This window comes from Pelobates fuscus, chromosome 5 (assembly GCF_036172605.1).
Source record: "Pelobates fuscus isolate aPelFus1 chromosome 5, aPelFus1.pri, whole genome shotgun sequence".
Taxonomy (NCBI): Eukaryota; Metazoa; Chordata; class Amphibia; order Anura; family Pelobatidae; genus Pelobates; species Pelobates fuscus.
The window spans coordinates 181,866,042-181,889,369 of NC_086321.1; the positions used below are offsets into that span (position 1 = coordinate 181,866,042).

The following is a 23,328-nucleotide window of genomic DNA, read 5'->3' on the forward strand; positions in this document are numbered from 1 at the left end:
GACAACCCTTCTGAACAAACCATACTTGTTCAGTATTTTTCTAATTGTACTGTCATGAAATGTAATGTTTAACATGTTAACTGAGGCATTTAGAGTCTGAGATGTAACGTTTTTTATTTTATTTAATTTTATTTCTCTGAGCATTGCAGGGTCTGATCGTGGGGTGAATTTGCTGGGAAGTCAACTCCTGGGAGGACTGGCAACAGTCTTGAATGTTTTCTGCTTTTGAATAATCTTTCTCACTGTAGAATAACAGACTTTAAAATGTTTGGAAATAGCCTTAAAACCCTTCCCAATTTGATGAGCAGAAACAATTGCTTCTCTAAGATCATTGCTGATGTCTTTCCTCTTTGACATTGTGCTAACACACACCTGAATTATCCACACCAGCATATTGCTAACACCTCAGCTTTTATAGAGGTGGTCACACTTGCTGATGATCAATTAATCAAGAGCATACGATTAGCAGCACTTGTGCTACTTAGCCACTTTCCTATAGAAACAGTGAGGGTGTACTTAATTTCTCACACATGGCTTCTCTGTATTTTAGCTCTATTTTGTGATATAAATTATGACACAATGTAATTTGTCATGTGTTGTTGTATTTACCTAGTTTTAAGACATTCTGAGAACATGTGATTGTTATAATGTTTCGATATGTAAAACCATAGAATTCAAAAAGGGTTTCTTTTTCCATGACTATTTTTAAATATTCTTTTCCCAACTAAATATTTGGTAGCAAATCTGCACAATGTATAAATAGAATTTAATGCATAACATAAGTTATACCTGGCACCCTTTAATTTAAAATAAATAGTGTGTGATTACAGGTATCTATTAAAGACTTGTTACTTCTCGGACTCTCATTTTTATCTTCATGTCTCTGCTTTCTTCCTATCATTAGAATGAAACATTTGCAAACATTTTATGAAGACTTTTCTTCAATTCTTTGTTTCTCAGAGAGTAAATCACAGGATTTACCATGGGGATAACAAAAGAATACAGCACAGAAATTAATTTGTTGAAATTGTAAGAGTCAATGGCTTTGGGTCGTGCATACATAAATATAGCTGTGCCAAAAAATAAAATAACTACTGTCAAGTGTGAAGAACAAGTAGAGAAGGCTTTTTTTCCATCCTCTTTCAGAGGGATTTTTTTTTAATGTGAATAATATGTAAATATACGATATTATAATAGGGATCAAAGAGGTAATCAAAACGAGCACTGCTGTTATGAAGTCTACTAATTCCACAGTTGAGATGCTGTCGCAGGACAGGTTAATAACTGGTGAGATGTCACATAAGTAATGGTTAATAGTTCTGTGTACACAGAAGTTGAGCTGAGCTATCAAACCTATAGAGAATGAACAAGAGAGAAAGCCTAAAAAGACACTGCTACTAGTTAGACTCCAACACATTTTAGTGGTCATAATATTGAGGTAGTGCAATGGTTTACAAATGGCAAGATATCGATCCAAGGCCATGGCTGCTAATAAGAAACATTCAGTACATCCTATTGACAAGAAAAGGTATAATTGCAGAATGCATCCCTGTACCGAAATTATTTTATTACCTGTTACAAGATCACTCAGCAATTTGGGGACAGTATCAGAGACATAAATTACTTCTATGAAAGATAATTTTGTGAGAAAAAAGTACATTGGTGTATGGAGATTGGAGTCATAGCTAACAATCACAATGATGGCTGCATTTTCCAGGATAGTAATTATATACATGATAGAAAAGAGAAATGACAAAATACTTTGGATTACGGAAGATGTTTGAAAACCAAGCAAGATGAAATTAGTTAAAGCAATGTCACTGGTGTTTTCATTATGTTGCATTGTGAGTCCAGACCTATTAAAGAAAATGAAGAAAACAGTCTAAATGTAGACTATATGATTACATAAATATTAAGTTATGATATTTATATAATCATGTAAATCAACCTTTGTTTCTTGTACAGGATTATCATACATTCTTTAAAAATATAGTACCCAGATTGTCTCTAAATACTTTTACAACGCAATGCAGTGTTTAAAGGAATACTCTACAATGTCAATCCTTTTTGAGCGCAAATGCCCAAACTGCAAAACATGAGCAACTTATTTGCCTCAAATTGCCAATGCTGCAATTAAAACAAAAAAATTGGGTTGTTGTTTTTTTAGAAAAAAAACAAAAAAAAAACTCGATACAACTGCCTGATCTAAATAACTTTTTTTTTTTCTTTTTTTTGAAGGAAAATAAAATAAAAGAGGTTTCAATAAAACAATCAGTTTGGACCATCAACTGATAAATTAAAAAAATATATATATTTTAGTACAATATAAGGGGCTTATGTGTAGTAAATGGGAAAGGGAATTTTAAAATCTAGTGTCAGGATCTTGTGCAGGTCAGATAAGAGGTTTTGGCCAGAGTTAACAAAAGAGGTTTTATTGGTAGGTATTGACATAACAGCAGGATAACTTGAAATAATAGGGAGAAGGAAGGTGATGGAAATACAAGTTTAGGCAATGTGCCCAATATAGAAAATAAACAGGATGTTTGCAAATAATAAGAAAGCTAGAGATACAAGTATAGGTAGAATATTAAGACAAGTAAAAAGAACAACAAGGTTTCAGGGTAAGGAAATAACACCTTGTAAATAGGAGTTAGCAGCAATGTCCAGATATGGGTTTTGCAGGTTTGTATAATTCAGGTTGGTAGGATAAAGCAGGGTTGTAAGCAATCCAGGTTGGTATGGAGCAGGGTTGGTAGTAAATCAGGACAGAATCAATGAAGCTAAATCACAGGTTGCTTCACAAGACCTAGGATCTGAAGTCTTTTCAGACATCAACTTCAGTTGTAAAGCCATCTGGTTTTCTCAAGTGTGGCCTTTTATAACAGACTTGATTCATGCTGTGCAGGTGAGAGACTCAGGTGACTAGTGGCTAGGGAGTTCACTAGAGGCGAGAAACAGGTACTTGTTTAAAGGAACAGAAATAAATGAACATAGGACTTATCTGTCAAGATAGGATCCTGACATCTAGTCTAAAATAGCCTAATAGCCTTTTGCAACTCCCCAGCTAATTGACCACAGCTCCCATTAAGTGCATTGCCATGTAAATCTGCTACTCATAACTGTCAATCAGTGTACACAGCAGCCACCAACATCAGCCAAATATATAAAACTCTGCACTTACACAAAAGATGATGCAGGACACATAATTTTATCCTCCCTGGTCCTCTACCCTCATGCCTCACTCATGTGTGCAGTCACATCTATTGGACTGCTGCAGATGTTTTCAGCAGCCGAAAAGCTGTTACACAGCAGTACCTTGGCACCCAGTGTGGAAATGTATCCCCTCCCTTGAGCCATAGAATTATTTTTTGTGTCTCATTTTGCACCCACCAACCTCTTTATGGAAGTTACATATTCACATTCATATTCACACACTTACATTCATATACATGCACATTGAAATACACATAAATACACACATTCATATACACATTTTTTATTTCATTTTTTTTTAGACAATGAGGTTTACCCAACCTTCCATTTTTTACCTTGACAAGAATACCTGAAGTGTATCCTCAGCCCTGTAAGAACTGCCAAGCTCCCTGCAACTCTGTACAGATTCTGTGGCTGGGGTGATGTTATCGGCGGCGCCACTGAGCCAATCACTGAATTCCCATTCATAAAACTGACTTGAACCCTCCCCTCATTCAATAAAGTATGGGAACAATGGCATGAGTATATAGACACACTTTAATTAGTCATGGATATATAAGGTAGAACCGCTCGGGTGTCATTTGGGGAGCCCTGTGATCTCTTGAGATGCACCATACAGATATACCATATCAGGGTACCTACACACAGAAGGAGCCGTCAGATTTGGGAGCTCTGGAGAAAGGGAGAGCATGGGGAATAGGGGAGGGTGGGAGCTGGGAGGGGGGAGGTAGTAGTTCAGAGTTTGATAAAAATTACAATAGAAGTTTTAAATACCTTTATTTTAGCAATATTTAATTTAACTGTATTAAAGGAGCACTATAGGGTCAGGAACACAAACATGTATTCCTAACCCTATAGTGTTAAAACCACCATCTAGCCACCCCGTCACCCTCATGCCTCCCTAAAAATAGTATAATCTTACTTGTATTCAAGCGTGAAGCTGTAACACTGCATGCTGTTTGCCTCAGAAAAACAAGCTGTCTGCTGATATCATCAGAAGTGGTGGCCTGATCCAACCCCAATGCTCCCCCATAGGATTGGCTGAGACTGAAAAGGAGGCAGATCAGGGGCAGAGCCAGCACAATTTAAACACAGCCCTGGCCAATCAGCATCTCCTCATAGAGATGAATTGAATCAACGAATGAGAAAAGTTCAGTGTCTGCATGCAGCGGGAGGAGACACTGAATGTGTGGATGCATTTTAGGCAGGCATGACCCAGGAAGGATCTGTATCAGCCATCTGAGGAGTGGCCAGTGAAGTTAGCACTAGGATATAATGTAACGGTGTTTACAGCAAAAAGCCTATAGGTAATGATTCTACTCACCAGAACAAATCCAATAAGCTGTAGTTGTTCTGGTGACATTCTTTTTGCATTCTGTTGCCATTTTCAGTAAATTATAGTGCTAGTAATATCTTCAGAGTACTTGGAAATGCATATAAGCAAAATGTTTGACCATTTTGTTTTATAGTTTTTTCACACCTACTGTATGTGATGTGAGAAAAATAGCATTTTCGCTTTTCTTTATATTTCAAACCCTGTGTGAAATATTGCAAGATAAATTATCCTGTATACTCTCTAAAACTTTTCATTTCTTAAATATTGACGCAGTAAACAGAATCCCGAAACCCACCCCAGACGAGCAGAAACAGGAGGGAAGGAAAGCTCTCTAGTAGAAATGTCCCGAATAGTTCGCTGGCAAATAGTTCCTGGCGAACATAGCTTTTTCGCGTTTGCCACGGTGGGCGAACATATGCGATGTTCGGTCCGCCCCCTATTCATCATCATTGAGTAAACTTTGAAACTGTACCTCACAGTCAGCAGACACATTCCAGCCAATCAGCAGCAGACCCTCCCTCCAGACCCTCCCACCTCCTGGACAGCATCCATTTTAGATTCATTCGGAAGCTGCATTCTTAGTGAGAGGAGGGACAGTGTAGCTGCTGCTGATTTAATAGGGAAATCGATAGCTAGGCTAGTGTATTCAGTGTCCACTACAGTCCTGAAGGACTCATCTGATCTCTGCTGTAAGGACAGCACCCCAAAAAGCCCTTTTTAGGGCTAGAACATCAGTCTGCTTTTTTTTGTGTGTAATCTAATTGCAGTTGCCTGCCTGCCAGCGTGTGTGTCAGGCTCACAGCGTATACTGTGCCCACTTGCCCAGTGCCACCACTCATATCTGGTGTCACAATAGCTTGCATTTAAAAAAACAAAAAAACTTTTGACTGTAATATAATAGCAGTCAGTTTCCTTCACACGTGTGCATTTCAGGGCCTGCCAGGGCACAGTGTCACACCAGTGCAACTCATATCTGGTGTAACAGTAGTGTACATTTAAAAAAAAAAAAACAGAAATTTGACTGTGAAATAATAGCAGTCAGTTTCCTTCACACGTGTGCGTTTCAGGGCCTGCCAGGGCACAGTGTCACACCAGTGCAACTCATATCTGGTGTAACAGTAGTGTACATTTACAAAAAAACAAAACTTTTTTGACTGAAATAATAGCAGTCAGTTTCCTTCACGCGTGTGCATTTCAGGGTCTTCCAGGGCACAGTGTCACACCAGTGCAACTCATATCTGGTGTAACAGTAGTGTACATTTAAAAAAAAACTATAAATTTGACTGTGAAATAATAGCAGTCAGTTTCCTTCTCACATGTGCGTTTCAGGGCCTGCCAGGGCAGAGTGTCACTCCAGTGCAACTCATATCTGGTGTAACAGTAGTGTACATTAAAAAAAAAAAAAAACTAGAAATTTGACTCTGAAATAATAGCAGTCAGTTTGCTTCACACGTGTGCGTTTCAGGGCCTGCCAGGGCACAGTATCACACCAGTGCAACTCACATCTGGTGTAACAGTAGTGTACATTAAAAAAAACCTAGAAATTTGACTGTGAAATAATAGCAGTCAGTTTCCTTCACACGTGTGCGTTTCAGGGCCTGCCAGGTAGTGATGCACCGAACTGTTCGCTGGCGAATAGTTCCTGGTGAACATAGCATGTTCGCGTTTTCCACGGCGGGTGAACACATGCGCGGTTCGAACCGTCCTGTATGTGAAGGATAGCATAAAATCTAGCCTAATAAAGGTTAGTGAGACGAACATAGAGTCCATTTGGGTTACGTTAGAATTTGGTAATCACACAGTAATTCGTGTAGGTGTGATTTATAGGCCCCCAGGACAAATTGAAGAGTTAGATAATCTACTAGTTGAAGAAATAGCTAAAATGACAATGAAGGGGGAAGTTATCATCATGGGTGACTTTAATCTTCCTGATGTGAATTGGAAAACAAAAATAGCTACTTGTGCCAGAAGCACACATATTCTAAACTCCCTACTGGGATTGTCTCTAAAACAAGTCGTTGAGGAGCCAACTCGTAAAGAGGCCATACTAGATTTAGTGTTAACAAATGGAGATTTGGTATCAGATATTACTGTAGGTGAAAGTTTAGGATCCAGTGATCATCAGTCAGTGTGGTTTAATATAAGAACAGTGACTGAGTCACACCACACAAAACAAAAGTGTTAGACTTTAGAAAAACAGACTTTTCTAAAATTAGAATATGTGTAAAGGAGTCATTATCAGACTGGAGCAACTTAAATGGAGTCCAAAAGAAATGGGATTATTTAAAAGCTGCACTACTGAAGGCAAAAAATTCAAAAAACCACTGTGGTACTCCGCAGATGTGGCCAAAATAGTAAAAAACAAAAAGTTAGCATTTAGTAATTATAAAAAAACCCAGAGTGAGGAAGACAGAATGACCTATAAGATTAGGCAGAAAGAGGCTAAGCAAGTTATAAGAGCTTCCAAATCACACACAGAAGAGAAAATAGCACAGTCAGTAAAAAAGGGGGACAAAACTTTTTTTAAATACATAAATGAGAAAAGAAAAGTAAAACAAGGATTAGTTAGATTAAAAACAAAAGAAGGAAGGTATGTAGATGAGGATAAAGGTCTAGCTGACTGCCTCAATGAATATTTTTGTTTGGTATTTACAGCTGAAAATGAAGGAAAGGGACCTCTGTTAAAAAAAAGGATAAATGAGTCATTTATTACACGTGAGTTTACAGAGGAAGAGGTTCTATTTCAACTGTCAAAAGTAAAGACAAATAAGTCAATGGGACCTGATGGAATACACCCAAAGCTATTAAAAGAGCTTAGTGGTGTACTAGCAAAACCATTAACAGATTTATTTAACCAATCATTGTTAACAGGAATAGTCCCAGAAGATTGGAAGTTAGCGAATGTTGTGCCCATTCACAAGAAAGGTAATAGGGAGGAGTCGGGCAACTATAGGCCAGTAAGCCTTACTTCAGTAGTGGGGAAAGTGATGGAAACCATGTTAAAGGATAGGATTGTTGAACATCTAAAAACACATGGATTTCAAGATCAGAGACAACATGGGTTTACTTCAGGGAGATCATGCCAAACTAATCTTATTGATTTTTTTGATTGGGTAACTAAAATTATAGATCAGGGTGGTGCAGTAGACATTGCTTACCTAGATTTCAGTAAGGCTTTTGACACTGTTGCACATAGAAGGCTTATCAACAAACTGCAATCTTTGAGTTTGGATTCCAATATTGTTGAATGGGTAAGGCAGTGGCTGAGTGACAGGCAACAGAGGGTTGTAGTCAATGGAGTATATTCGAAGCTTGGGCTTGTCACCAGTGGGGTACCTCAGGGATCTGTACTTGGACCCATTCTCTTTAATATTTTTATTAGTGATATTGCAGAAGGTCTTGATGGTAAGGTGTGTCTTTTTGCGGATGATACTAAGATATGTAACAGGGTTGATGTTCCAGGAGGGATAAGCCAAATGGCAAATGATTTAGGTAAACTAGAAAAATGGTCAGAGTTGTGGCAACTGACATTTAATGTGGATAAGTGCAAGATAATGCATCTTGGACGTAAAAACCCAAGGGCAGAGTACAGAATATTTGATAGCGTCCTAACCTCAACATCTGAGGAAAGGGATTTTGGGGTGATTATTTCTGAGGACTTAAAGGTAGGCAGACAATGTAATAGAGCAGCAGGAAATGCTAGCAGAATGCTTGGTTGTATAGGGAGAGGTATTAGCAGTAGAAAGAGGGAAATGCTCATGCCATTGTACAGAACACTGGTAAGACCTCACTTGGAGTACTGTACACAGAAGGATATTGATACCTTAGAGAGAGTTCAAAGAAGGGCTACTAAACTGGTTCATGGATTGCAGGATAAAACTTACCAGGAAAGGTTAAAGGATCTTAACATGTATAGCTTGGTGGAAAGACGAGACAGGGGGGATATGATAGAAACATTTAAATACATAAAGGGAATCAACACAGTAAAGGAGGAGACTATATTTAAAAGAAGAAAAACTACCACAACCAGAGGACATAGTCTAAAATTAGAGGGACAAAGGTTTAAAAATAATATCAGGAAGTATTACTTTACTGAGAGGGTAGTGGATGCATGGAATAGCCTTCCAGCTGAAGTGGTAGAGGTTAACACAGTAAAGGAGTTTAAGCATGCGTGGGATAGGCATAAGGCTATCCTAACTATAAGATAATGCCAGGGACTAATGAAAGTATTTAGAAAACTGGGCAGACTAGATGGGCCGAGTGGTTCTTATCTGCCGTCACATTCTATGTTTCTATGTCCCCTATTAATCATCATTGACTAAACTTTGACCCTGTGCCTCACAGTCAGCAGACACATTCCAGCCAATCAGAAGCAGACCCGCCCTTCCAGACCCTACCACCTCCTGTACAGCATCCATTTTAGATTCATTCTGAAGCTGCATTCTTAGATAGAGGAGGGGAAGTGTAGCTGCTGCTCATTTGATAGGGAAATGTATAGCTAGGCTAGTGAATTCAGTGTCCACTACAGTCCTGAAGGACTCATCTGATCTCTGCTGTAAGGACAGCACCCCAAAAAGCCCTTTTTAGGGCTAGAACATCAGTCTGCTTTTTTGTGTAATCTAATTGCAGTTGCCTGCCTGCCTGCCAGCTTCTGTGTCAGGCTCACAGTGGATACTGTGCCCACTTGCCCAGTGCCACCACTCATATCTGGTGTCACAATAGCTTGCATTTAAAAAAAAACCATTTTTTTCACTGTAATAGATTAATTAGCAGTTAGTTGTCTGCAAGCGTCTGTGTGTCAGGCCAACAGCGTGTACTCTGCCAGTGTGCACAGTGGCACTCATATCTGGTGGCACAATAGCGTGCATTTAAAAACCCACAAACTTTTTTTCACTGTAATAGATTGAATAGCAGTTAGTTGTCTGCAAGCGTCTGTGTGTCAGGCTCACAGTGGATACTGTGCCCACTTGCCCAGTGCCACCACTCATATCTTGTGTCACAATAGCTTGCATTTAAAAACAAAAACATTTGTTTCACTGTAATAGATTAATTAGCAGTTAGTTGTCTGCAAGCGTCTGTGTGTCAGGCCAACAGCGTGTAGATTGAATAGCAGTTAGTTGTCTGCAAGCGTCTGTGTGTCAGGCTCACAGTGGATACTGTGCCCACTTGCCCAGTGCCACCACTCATATCTGGTGTCACAATAGCTTGCATTTAAAAACAAAACATTTTTTTCACTGTAATAGATTAATTAGCAGTTAGTTGTCTGCAAGTGTCTGTGTGTCAGGCCAACAGCGTGCACTCTGCCAGTGTGCACAGTGCCACTCATATCTGGTTGCACAATAGCGTGCATTTAAAAACCCACAAACTTTATTTTCACTGTAATAGATTGAATAGCAGTTAGTTGTCTGCAAGCGTCTGTGTGTCAGGCTCACAGTGGATACTGTGCCCACTTGCCCAGTGCCACCACTCATATCTGGTGTCACAATAGCGTGCATTTAAAAACAATTTTTTTTTTTTACTGTAATAGATTAATTAGCAGTTAGTTGTCTGCAAGCGTCTATGTGTGTCAGGCCAACAGCGTGTACTCTGCCAGTGTGCAGAGTGCCACTCATATCTGGTGGCACAATAGCGTGCATTTAAAAACCCACAAACTTTTTTTTCACTGTAATAGATTGAATAGCAGTTAGTTGTCTGCAAGCATCTGTGTGTCAGGCTCACAGTGGATGCTGTGCCCACTTGCCCAGTGCCACCACTCATATCTGGTCTCACAATAGCGTGCATTTAAAAACAAAACATTTTTTTTACTGTAATAGATTAATTATCAGTTAGTTATCTGCAAGTGTCTGTGTGTCAGGCCAACAGCATGTACTCTGCCAACCTCTGCCAGTGCACATTGCCACTCATATCTGCATTTAAAAACCCACAAACTTTTTTTCACTGTAATAGATTGAATAGCAGTTAGTTGTCTGCAAGCGTCTGTGTGTCAGGCTCACAGTGGATACTGTGCCCACTTGCCCAGTGCCACCACTCATATCTGGTGTCACAATAGCGTGCATTTAAAAACAATTTTTTTTTTTACTGTAATAGATTAATTAGCAGTTAGTTGTCTGCAAGCGTCTATGTGTGTCAGGCCAACAGCGTGTACTCTGCCAGTGTGCAGAGTGCCACTCATATCTGGTGGCACAATAGCGTGCATTTAAAAACCCACAAACTTTTTTTTCACTGTAATAGATTGAATAGCAGTTAGTTGTCTGCAAGCATCTGTGTGTCAGGCTCACAGTGGATGCTGTGCCCACTTGCCCAGTGCCACCACTCATATCTGGTCTCACAATAGCGTGCATTTAAAAACAAAACATTTTTTTTACTGTAATAGATTAATTAGCAGTTAGTTGTCTGCAAACATCTGTGTGTCAGGCCAACAGCGTGTACTCTGCCAGTGTGCACAGTGCCACTCATATCTGGTGGCACAATTGCGTGCATTTAAAAACCCACAAACTTTTTTTTCACTGTAATAGATTGAATAGCAGTTAGTTGTCTGCAAGCATCTGTGTGTCAGGCTCACAGTGGATGCTGTGCCCACTTGCCCAGTGCCACCACTCATATCTGGTGTCACAATAGCTTGCATTTAAAAACAAAACATTTTTTTTCACTATAATAGATTGAATAGCAGTTAGTTGTCTGCAAGCGTCTGTGTGTCAGGCTCACAGTGGATACTGTGCCCACTTGCCCAGTGCCACCACTCATATCTGGTGTCACAATAGCTTGCATTTAAAAACAATTTTTTTTTCACTGTAATAGATTAATTATCAGTTAGTTATCTGCAAGTGTCTGTGTGTCAGGCCAACAGCATGTACTCTGCCAACCTCTGCCAGTGCACATTGCCACTCATATCTGGTGTCACAATAGCTTGCATTTAAAACCAAAACACTTTTTTTCACTGTTATAGATTGAATAGCTGTTACTTGTCTTCAAGCGGGTGTGTCAGGCCTACAGCGTGTACTCTGCCAACCTTGCCAGTGCACATTGCCACTAATATCTGGTGTCACAATAGCGTGCATTTAAAACCCAAAAACTTTTTTCACTGTTATAGATTGAATAGCAGTTAGTTGTCTTCAAGCGGGTGTGTCAGGCCTACAGCGTGTACTCTGCCAACCTCTGCCACTGCACAGTGCCACTCATATCTGGTCTCACAGTAGCTTGCATGCATAGTACCACTAATCAAAAAAAAATGACAGGCAGAGGCAGGCCACCCCGCAGGGGCCATCGTGGTTGTGGTTCTGTGATTCCCTTTTGCCCTAGAATAATGCCCAGTTTTCAGAGGCCACGTACCCTGAACTTGAAAAGTTCTGAGAACAAATTTGACTGGCTAACATAGGACACCCAATCTTCTACAGCTTCCGCTCGGAACCTTGACGCTCCATGCTCCTCCAGCTTAACTTCCGGCACCTCTCAAGATACCACTCACCCGCCTGCCGCCACCACCAACACTAGCACCACAGCCGCTTCACTTGGTATGTCAGAGGAGTTATTTAAACATCTGTTTGAAGAAATGAGTGATGCGCAACCATTATTGCCAGAGGATATAGATAATAGGGATATGTCTCAGGCAGGCAGCATTACACACATAAACATACGGTGTGATGATGATGATGTTGTACCCACTGCTGCTTCCTTTGCTGAGTTGTCAGATACAAGTGAAGCGGTTGATGATGAAGATGCGTCCATGGATGTCACGTGGGTGCCCGCTCGGCAAGAAGAAGAACAGGGCGAAAGTTCAGATGTTGAGACAGACAGGAGGAGGAGGAGACGAGTTGGAAGCAGGGGGAGGTCGTCGCAAGGAGCTAGTGACACAGTCAGACAGCATGCATCGGCACCCGGGATCAGCCCGACAGCACACCAATCAACGCATGCTGTGTCCACCACCAGAATGCCGTCATTGCAGAGCTCAGCAGTGTGGCATTTTTTTTGTGTGTCTGCCTCTGACAACAGCGATGCCATTTGCAACCTGTGCCAAAAGAAACTGAGTCGTGGGAAGTCCAACACCCACCTAGGTACAACTGCTTTGCGTAGGCACATGATCGCACATCACAAACGCCTATGGGATCAACACATGAGTACAAGCAGCACACAAACTCAAAGCCGCCATCCTCCTCCTGGTCCAGCATCTTCAGCCACGTCAACCACTGCTGTCCTCCTTGCCCCCTCTCAACCATCTGCCACTCCGTCTCTCGCCTTGAGCAGTTCCCGCTCATCTGCCCACAGTCAGGTGTCTGTCAAGGACATGTTTGAGCGTAAGAAGCCTATGTCAGAAAGTCACCCCCTTGCCCAGCGTCTGACAGCTGGCTTGTCCAAACTATTAGCCATACAAGCTGGTGGAGTCTGAGGCGTTCAAAAAATTTGTGGCTATTGGGATACCTCAGTGGAAGGTACCCGGATGAAATTTCTTTGCACAAAAAGCAATCCCCAACCTGTACTCAATTGTGCAAAAGGAAGTAATGGCATGTCTGGCACACAGTGTTGGGGCAAGGGTCCATCTGACCACTGATACCTGGTCTGCAAAGCATGGTCAGGGCAGGTATATCACCTACACTGCGCACTGGGTAAACCTGCTGATGGCTGCCAAGCATGGAATGCAAGGCTCTGCAGAGGAGTTGGTGAAACCGCCACGACTTGCAGGCAGGCCTGCTGCCACCTCCTCTACTCCTCCTACTCCATCCTCTTCCATAACCTCCTTGGCTGAGTCCTCTTCTGCTGCTGCGTCTTGCTCCACATCAACGGCACCCCCTAGCTCCCCAGGTACTATTCCACATCCCGGATAGGGCAGTGTCACGCCGTCTTGGGTTTGACTTGCTTGAAAGCAGAGAGTCACACCGGACAAGCACTCCTGTCCGCCCTGAATGCACAGGTGGAAAAGTGGCTGACTCCGCACCAACTGCAGATCGGCAAAGTGGTTTGTGACAACGGAAGAAATTTGTTGGCGGCATTGCATTTGGGCAAGTTGACACATGAGCCGTGCATGGCACATGTGTGTAATCTGATCGTACAACGCTTTGTGCATAAGTACCCAGGCTTACATCACGTCCTGAAGCAGGCCAGGAAGGTGTGTGGCCATTTTAGGTGTTCCTACACGGCCATGGCACACTTTTCCGATATACAGCAGCGGAACAACATGCCAGTGAGGCGCTTGATTTGCGACAGCCCGACACATTGGAATTCAACACTCCTAATATTCGACCGCCTGCTCCAACAAGAAAAAGCTGTTAACGAGTATTAGTATGACCGGGGTGCTATGACAGCCTCTGTGGAGCTGGGAATTTTTTTGCCACGTTACTGGACGCTCATGTGCAATACCTGTAGGATCATGCGTCCTTTTGAGGAGGTGACAAACCTAGTCAGTCGCACTGAAGGCACCATCAGCGACATCATACCATTTGTTTTCTTCCTGGAGAATGCCCTGCGAAGAGTGCTGGATCAGGCCGTAGATGAGCGTGAAGAGGAAGAGTTGTGGTCACCATCACCACCAGAAACAGCCTTATCAGCATCGCTTGCTGGACCTGCGGCAACGCTGGAAGAGGATTGTGAGGAAGAGGAGTCAGAGGAGGAATGTCGCTTTAAGGAGGAGGAGGAAGACCAACAACAACAGGCATCCCAGGGTGCTCGTTTTCACCTATCTGGTACCCGTGGTGTTGTACGTGGCTGGGGGGAAGAACATACCTTCAGAGAGATCACTGAGGACGAGGAACAGGACATGAGTAGCTCGACATCCAACCTTGTGCAAATGGGGTCTTTCATGCTGTCGTGCCTGTTGAGGGACCCTCGTATAAAAAGGCTGAAGGAGAACGACCTGTACTGGGTGTCCACGCTACTAGATCCCTGGTATAAGCAGAAAGTGCCTGACATGTTACCGAATTACCGCAAGTCGGAAAGGATGCAGCAGTTCCAAAATAAATTAAAAAGTATGCTTTACACAGCGTATAAGGGTGATGTCACAGCACAACGGGAATCTAACAGGGGAAGAGGTGAAAGTAATCCTCCTCCTCCCACGACCACGCCGGCAAGGACAGGACGCTTTAAAGACGTGTTGTTGATGAAGAACATGCAGAGCTTTTTAAGTCCTACGCATCGTCACAGCCCTTCGGGGTCCACCCTCAGAGAACGACTCGACCGAGCGATGAACCCCTTGACTAATGGGTGTGCAGGTTTGACCTGTGGCCTGAGCTATTCCAATTTGCGATAGAACTTCTGGCCTGCCCCGCCTCACGTGTCCTGTCAGAAAGGACCTTCAGTGCAGCAGGAGGTATTGTCACTGAGAAGAGAAGTCGCCTAGGTCAAAAAAAGTCTAGATTACCTCACCTTTATTAAGATGAATGAGGGATGGATCCCGAAGGGACTGACAGTGGGCGATACATTCGACTAAAAAAGGCCTGATGAGGGGGACTACTTAACACACCACTCCAATCGGGTGGCACATTAGATTGCACGCGCAGTGCCCCAAATTTGAAGTAGGAGGACCGACCAAGCATCTTTTTCCATCTCCTGCTTCCTAAAATCGATGCCTTATATACACGTCCCCTGATAGGGGACATAACAGGGATTAAACTGATAGGAATAGTACTACTTAACACACCACTCCTATCTGGTGGCACATTAGATTGCACGCGCAGTGCCCCAAATTTGAAGTAGGAGGACCGACCAAGCATTGTTTTCCATTTCCCGCTTCCTAAAATCGATGCCTTATATACACGTCCACTGATAGGGGACGTAACAGGGATTAAACTGATAAGAATAGTACTACTTAACACACCACTCCTATATGGTGGCACATTAGACTGCATGCGCAGTGTCCCAAATTTGAAGTAGGAGGACCAACCATGCATCTTTTTCCATCTCCCGCTTCCTAAAATCGATGCCTTAACAGGGACTAAACTGATAGGAATAGTACTACTTAACACACCACTCCTATCTGGTGGCACATTAGATTGCACGCGCAGTGCCCCAAATTTGAAGTAGGAGGACCGACCAAGCATCGTTTTCCATTTCCCGCTTCCTAAAATCGATGCCTTATATACACGTCCCCTGATAGGGGACGTAACAGGGACTAAACTGATAGGAATAATACTACTTAACACACCACTCCTATCTGGTGGCACATCAGATTGCACGCGCAGTGCCCCAAATTTGAAGTAGGAGGACCGACCAAGCATCTTTTTCCTTCTCCCGCTTCCTAAAATCTATGCCTTATATACACGTCCCCTGATAGGGGACGTAACAGGGATTAAACTGATAAGAATAGTACTACTTAACACACTACTCCTATCTGGTGGCACATTAGATTGCACGCGCAGTGCCCCAAATTTGAAGTAGGAGGACCGACCAAGCATCTTTTTCCATTTCCCGCTTCCTGGGTGGAGGAAGAGAGACCTTCAATGACATCAGTGAGGACAAGGAACGGGACATGGCTAGCTTGGTATCCAACCTTGTGCAAATGGGGAGTTTGCGGTTGTGCAAATGGACTGTTTGCGGTTGTTTGCGGTGCATTAAATGGGGAGTTTGGTCTGTCACTGTGAAGCGGGCGTAACCCTTAAACTACCTGTTCGATACAACATCATATCTGATGTTTTAAAGCACGTTATTCCAAACAATTTAGGAATGTTAGGTGATTTATGCCCTATCTGGATTAAAACCAGACTCTGCATCAACTATGTAATTTTCCATGGGAGTTTTGCCATGGATCCCCCTCCGGCATGCCACAGTCCGGGTGTTAGTCCCCTTGAAACAACTTTTCCATCACTATTGTGGCCAGAAAGAGTCCCTGTGGGTTTTAAAATTCACCTGCCCATTGAAGTCTATGGCGGTTCGCCGGGTTCGCCCGTTCGCGAACATTTGCGGAGGTTCACGTTCGCCTTTCGCGAACCGAAAATTTTATGTTCGCGACATCACTACTGAAGAGAATACAATGATGATAACACACATTCTTATGGCCTCACAATTGGTACTAGCAAGAAACTGGAGAAGTAGTAAGATTCCAGAATGGAACAAAGTTAAGTCCCAGGCGATATATAGTAATCTAAAATGGAATTGGGCATCAATAGAAATAATTCCTACAGTTTGTCAAAAATAAATAAATGGAAAGTACTTATAGACATCTTACAAATATATTAGATAAATTATCCCAAGAAAATCAGATAGCATGCTCTAAGCAAACATGGGAGATTGATGTTAGTAAGAAATAGAAAGAAGACGAAACATGTCTCAGTATAAGTCCTCAATAAATATGAAAGGGGAGGATATAAGGGACAAATAAAGGATAAGAAAGCAATAAATATATATCCCAACTAAGAGTTCATATATAAAAAAATTATGTACGATAAATATGTCAATGTTCTGGGTTTAATATATTCTCTGAAAGAGAGAATATTATTTTGATAAAATTTGAAAAATAAAAGATATAAAAATATATAACAAAATATAAAAAAAAGCACTTAGAGCTTGTAGAAAGTTAAAGGAATCTATTTTAGAACACCAAAATAATATCAGGAAACATTTAAATAAACACGTTGTCCCCATCCATTGTAATACCTGTCCAAAATTCAACTGGAAATAATTTTATCATATAGGTTTAGAAAAAATAGAAAACAACTGGAGTGGGGGTAATTTAATAAAAAAAAATTAGCACAACAAGAAACGTATTGGATTAATACCCTCAAAACATTACAACAAGGGGGACCTTATGTTGATATTGATTTATTATTTAATTACCGTATATACTCGAGTATAAGCCGAGTTTTTCAGCCCATTTTTTGGGCTGAAAAACCCCAACTCGGCTTATACTCGAGTCAAGGTCTGTATTATGGCAATTTACATTGCCATAATACAGACTGGGGGGAGAGGGGGCTGGCAGAGCTGTAACTTACCTGTTCTGCAGCTCCTGTCAGCTCTCTCCTCCTCCGCGCCGTCCGGTCAGCACCTCGGTCAGCTCCCGGTGTAAATCTCGCGAGAGCCGCGGCTCTCGCGAGACTTACACTGGGAGCTGACAGAGGGAGCTGCACGGACGGCGCAGAGGAGGAGAGAGCTGACAGGAGCTGCAGAACAGGTAAGTTACAGCTCTGCCAGCCCCCCTCTCCCCCCCACTGAACTGCCACTGGACCACCAGGGAAGGAGAGCCCCCCTCCCTGCCATATATCAAGCAGGGAGGGGGGACGAAAAATAAATAAATAAATAAAATAAGAAATATAATAAAAAATAATAATAATAATAAAAAAAAAATAATAATAAAAAAAGGGGGTATAAGGACCACTGTGGGAGGGGGGGGGAGAAAAGGAACACTATAGGAGGGAGGGGGGGATAAGGACCACTATGGGAGGGAGGGAGGGGGGGGATAAGGACCACTATGGGAGGGAGGGGGATAAGGACCATTATGGGAGGGAGGGGGGGATAAGGACCACTATGGGAGGGAGGGGGGGGATAAGGACCACTAGGGGAGGGGAGGGGGAAGTAAGGACCACTAGGGGAGGGGACGGGGAAGTAAGGACCACTAGGGGAGGGTAAGGACCACTAGGGGAGGGGTGAGTCAGGACCACTGGGGGAGGGGGGTGAAGGAACACGGGGGTGGGGAGGTAAGGACCACTGAGGGAGGAGGAGGGGAGGTCAGGACATATGGGGGGAGGCAAATATCCTTGCACCGGCCCTGCACACACTGCATTCATACACTGCATTCATACACACACTGCACTCATACACACACACACGCTGCACTCATACACACGCTGCACTCATACACACGCTGCACTCATACACACGCTGCACTCATACACACGCTGCACTCATACACACACACGCTGCACTCATACACACACACGCTGCACTCATACACACACTGCACTCATACACACACGCTGCACTCATACACACACACGCTGCACTCATACGCACACACTGCATTCATTATACACACACTGTAAATAAATATTCAATTAATATATTTTTTTTAGGATCTAATTTTATTTAGAAATTTACCAGTAGCTGCTGCATTTCCCACCCTAGTCTTATACTCGAGTCAATAAGTTTTCCCAGTTTTTTGGGGAAAAATTAGGGGCCTCGGCTTATATTCGGGTCGGCTTATACTCGAGTATATACGGTAGTTGATAATTAGGAGTAGGTTTTCTACATCTTTCTTCTTTGTGTTTCCTATATGTCTTTTTATGTATTTATATGTATTTTAACATCCTGTTTTGTATCTAGATGACCAACATTTCTTCCTGTCTTCCATGTATAGATTTCATTTTTCAATTTTATTTACACACTGATCTGTACATTTATATATTGATTCCTACTCATTTATTTATATTGATATTTCATTTAAGATTTGTTATTAGTACATATGGACTTTAAATCAATACCTGTGAGGAAGAATATTTAAGAGCACTATATGAAATATACATCTTCCAATGGTTATATTGATTTTTACTTAATCATAAATTATAATCATAATTATAAATTATAATCATGATCTATTTGAGGTATTCTAGTTAACATTAAGGAAGCACTTCTTAAAGTTTTTGTTTCTTAAATTGTAGTCATTGAATTTAAAAATAAAGTTTTATATATAACTAATAATGGTATATCCCTACATGTCTCCCCCTCCTGGCTCTTTAATTGTGATATCACCCGAAATGAACATTACTCACAAACTGTGTCTGAAACCTGAAGATACAGGCAGGAATCACCAAATGGAATGCTTCTGGAATGCTGTGTGCTTGATGACGTCACTGAACTTAAAGACACAAATTTACATTGATACCTGAACGGCTACGGTGGAACGCATGCGTAGAAAGGCATGACATCATCGTGCAAGGTCGCGATGACGTCAGAAGAAGCGGAAAGGAAAAAGATCTAAAAAGATCTAAATTCATAGAACACAGCTCAGGAGATTAAAAGGACCTATCGGAATGAAGCTGGAAACAGAAATAGGGGTATATACGGACTGTAAAGGGGAGGAGGGATTTGTATGTACTTTGTATTTTGCATTCTCTCCATGTAAAATACTACACACAGAAAACATTACATAAGTTAATACATTTTCCATTGTGCACTTTACTTGATTGTTATGTTATTGGATTGCACTTTGTCTTTTCTCATTTTGAGATAAATAAAATATATACATAATATTTTTTGTTGCTTCCTGCCTTCAGATGCATCATTCTAAAACTATTCATTTCAGAATGATGCATGTTGTGACATTGGCATTCTTTATGGACTTAGAGTTGATGTGGTGTCAAAATAGGTACGAGTGCATCCAAGTAATCCAAATAATGCAGGGTGTAGTGTTATTTATTCAAATAATGCAGAGTGTTGACATCAGGTCTTAATCACATTTTAAACCGTAGCTCCTTTGGATCAGTACTCTTTTGTAGTTTTCTAACCCCTAAGCGCATTTCCGCATATATTGGTTCTGACCTGGCTAGTTCCTTGACTTGTGATTTTGTTCTGGTATCCCTTACCCAACATAGTATGGATACATTTTCCCTTTTCCTGGCCATATCAATGGCAGCACAATGATGAGTAATACCCTATCATTAACCAAGGATGGGAAGAATAAAAAAAAGAAACCACAGACTCCAAAATATCATATGCAAAGTGTATTGATACCACAAACCAAGTGACAAACTTCAGGAATCAAAGGTTTCATACAGAAAGGACACTTTTAGCAATTTGGTCCGAATGACCGGCTCTGACATTCACTTGGTAATGTCTGATGAAAGTATTGGCAGAGGACCAAGTGGCAGCTCTACAAATCAGTTCAGGAGAGACCTTGGCAGAGGAGGCCCAAGAGGAGGAAAGGGATCTTGTGGAATGAGCTTTGAGTCCATGCAGGACTGGAGATTTCGAGGCCTGATAAGCATGGATGATGGCTGAAACAATCTATCTGCTAATGGTAGATTTGGGAGCCTGACTGCCCTTTTGTACATCTGTTATAAAGGACAAAGAGGCCTGGAGATGAACGCCAAGAGGCTGTTCTGTCAATGTAGATTCTGAGGCATCGCACTAAATCCAAGGAGGAAAGATCTCTGTCATAACCATCTACTTGTGGAACCGTATGCAAAGCTGGGAGAACAATTTCCTCGTTAATATGAAAGGCCGAGGTGACCTTAGGCCGAAATTCTGGGATATTATGAAGGACGACCCTGTCCTTATGGAAGACTGTGAAAGGCTCCTTGACTGACAGAGCATTAAGTTCTTAGACCCTTCTGCCTGTGACCAAAGCCACCAGTAAGGCAGTTTTAATGGAGAAGAAATGAAAAGGCACTGAATCCAAAGGTTCAAAGGGGTGAGACTTTAGAGCTTGGAGAACCAGAGACAAGTCCCAAGGTGGAACGAACGGCTTAATCGGAGGTCTGGTTTTTAGTACTGTAACCCCTTAAGGACACATGACATGTGTGACATGTCATGATTCCCTTTTATTCCAGAAGTTTGGTCCTTAAGGGGTTAAGAAACCTGGCCACATCCAAATCAAAGGCCCATCTGTGGTTAGTTAAAGTCGACAAGGCAGATACATGAACCTTCAAGGTGTTATAGCTTAGACCCTTCTCGAGGCCGGACTGAAGAAAGTCTAAGATATTCCCTGTGGAAGGACACTGGATCGAGACATTCCTTGAGGAAGCCCAGGAAGAGAAAACATCCCATATTCTATAGTATGTGTTAGAAGTGGAACGCTTCCTAGCCCTGAGCAGGGTGTCTACCACCGCATGAGAGAAGCCCTTAGTCAACAGCCTTTCTCTTTTAACCTCCATGCCATCAGGTTGAGGGAGGAAGGATCTGGGTGGAGGACTGGACCTTGACACAGAAGGTCTGGGACTCTCGGAAGACTCCAGTGTGGCTCTACACAAAGGCTCTGCAGGAGAGGAAACCAGGGTTTGCGCAGCCAAAACAGGGCTATGAGTATGAGGGAGACACAAACCATCCTCATTCTCCTTAGAATGGGAAAAAATCAGGGGAAAGGGGGGAAATGCATACCCCTCTAGAAATCACCAGTTGCTGGAAAGGGCGTCCCTCCCCATGGCTAGAGGATCGTTGTCCTTTGTGAAGAAACACTCCACCTTCCTGTTCTTTCATGTCACAAGCAAGTCCAATTGAGGAAGGCCCCATCTGTCCACTATCATTTGGAACACGTCGTCCAACAAAGACCACTCTCCCAGATCAATTCTGGATCTGCTGAGGAAATCCGCAATCTGATTCTATTTCCCCGGAAGACGAATTGCTGTGACCTTGACATCAACTGATGCATAAACACCATTATCCTGCAGCTTCTGGCGCCACCCTGATGGTTGATGTAGGCTACCACCGCAGCATTGTCTGACCGAATCTTCACCCAACAGTGACAAATTAGCAGAGAGAAATGTTTCAGGGCTTCGAGAACAGCAAAGAGTTCGAGGAGATTGGAAGGCAATTGTCCGCAGGGAACTTCCACTCCTCCTGTGCGAAGTTGCGTTGACAATGATGTAACGGAGCTCCGTGTACTCCGACCGAGTACCCTCCGTTGATGGATGCTCCTAGCCCTCTCAGAGGACTCCAAGCACTGCAGACGACACCACAACCACCGCAGGCTCCACAACCGCCGTAGCTTAACTGGAGCCGCGCCGTCTTCCTTCCACCCTGGATCGGCTTCTGTCCTCCAGGACCGTGTGGGGAAGACCTCTCTTCCAGGAGAGCATATCCGGAACAAGCTCTTACAAGAGCTAAGTGATTAAGAGCTCAGGGGAATATGCAGCGCATAGCAATCCCCAGTGTGATATAGCAGTTCCCTCCAATAACGAGACACGGCTACGTATTGAGGGTCAGAAGAGGTCTGAGGACTGGAACACCCAGCCTGCTTTTTATTAGGATAAGGTACACACAGGACACTCCCAGGGGGAGGATGAAATTAACCAATAACAGCATAGTACAGCCCACAGGTTCCCTCCCCTCAGATAAACAGTTAAACCAATTATTACATACAATAAAAATACAGTTTTCACATACACACTGTAACTTTAAAACCATACATTCAATTTCAATAAAAGTTGCATATTCAGACTCAGCATACATCAAACATAAACACTTCCAAAAATCAGCCAAATCCCTCCAGTGGATCAAAAGTTAGCTGGGAGTCCCTTTATGACCGACCGCAAGCACAATTTCCTGCCCAAAACAGTTCCATAGATTTGGGCTGTGCGGTCGGTCAATTTCATGCGAAAAAACGACTAAGTCCCATTTCGAACGGGACTTAGTCTCTGGAGCTGCAAGTTCAGTATGGAAGAAGGTAAGGGTCAGCGGTGTTCGGCAGAATGTGTAGCCGATTTTGGTTCCACAGAATCTTTAGCATACACCGCTGACCGCATTCGAATGACTAAAATGGCCGCCGCCACGTGTTCGGCTGCCGAATGGCGGCCACCCAGCGCTCGGCAATTAACCTGCAATAACCTCACAGCCTGGGAGGTAAATTGCCTGCACACTTTAGCTTCTGGGTGGTCCGCCTGTGTGGTACTTGGTTCAGTAAGCCCTATTTACTGAACCAAGTGGGAGAAAGCCAGGGGCAAGTTATTTTACAGGTCTGGGGACATAGTCTTAAAGGGACATTGTTCAGCAAAGTCACAATATGTCCCCAGACGGTTCTTAAAGGGCCATACACACCCAATAAATGTTAATAAGTTTTCAGGGGCACAATCTTCCAGGGGCCATAGTCATGAGGCAGGAGGCTGGCAAACATGCTTCTCCCCAATCCAGGGAAGCAGGGCAATTTC

At 42.5% G+C, this 23,328-nt stretch overlaps 1 pseudogene; it reads right to left on the reverse strand.

Annotated features, from left to right (window-relative positions):
* Nucleotides 1–900: 900 nt before the first annotated feature.
* On the reverse strand, nt 901–1,735 carry LOC134612094 (olfactory receptor 6Y1-like; annotated as a pseudogene).
* Nucleotides 1,736–23,328: the final 21,593 nt, after the last annotated feature.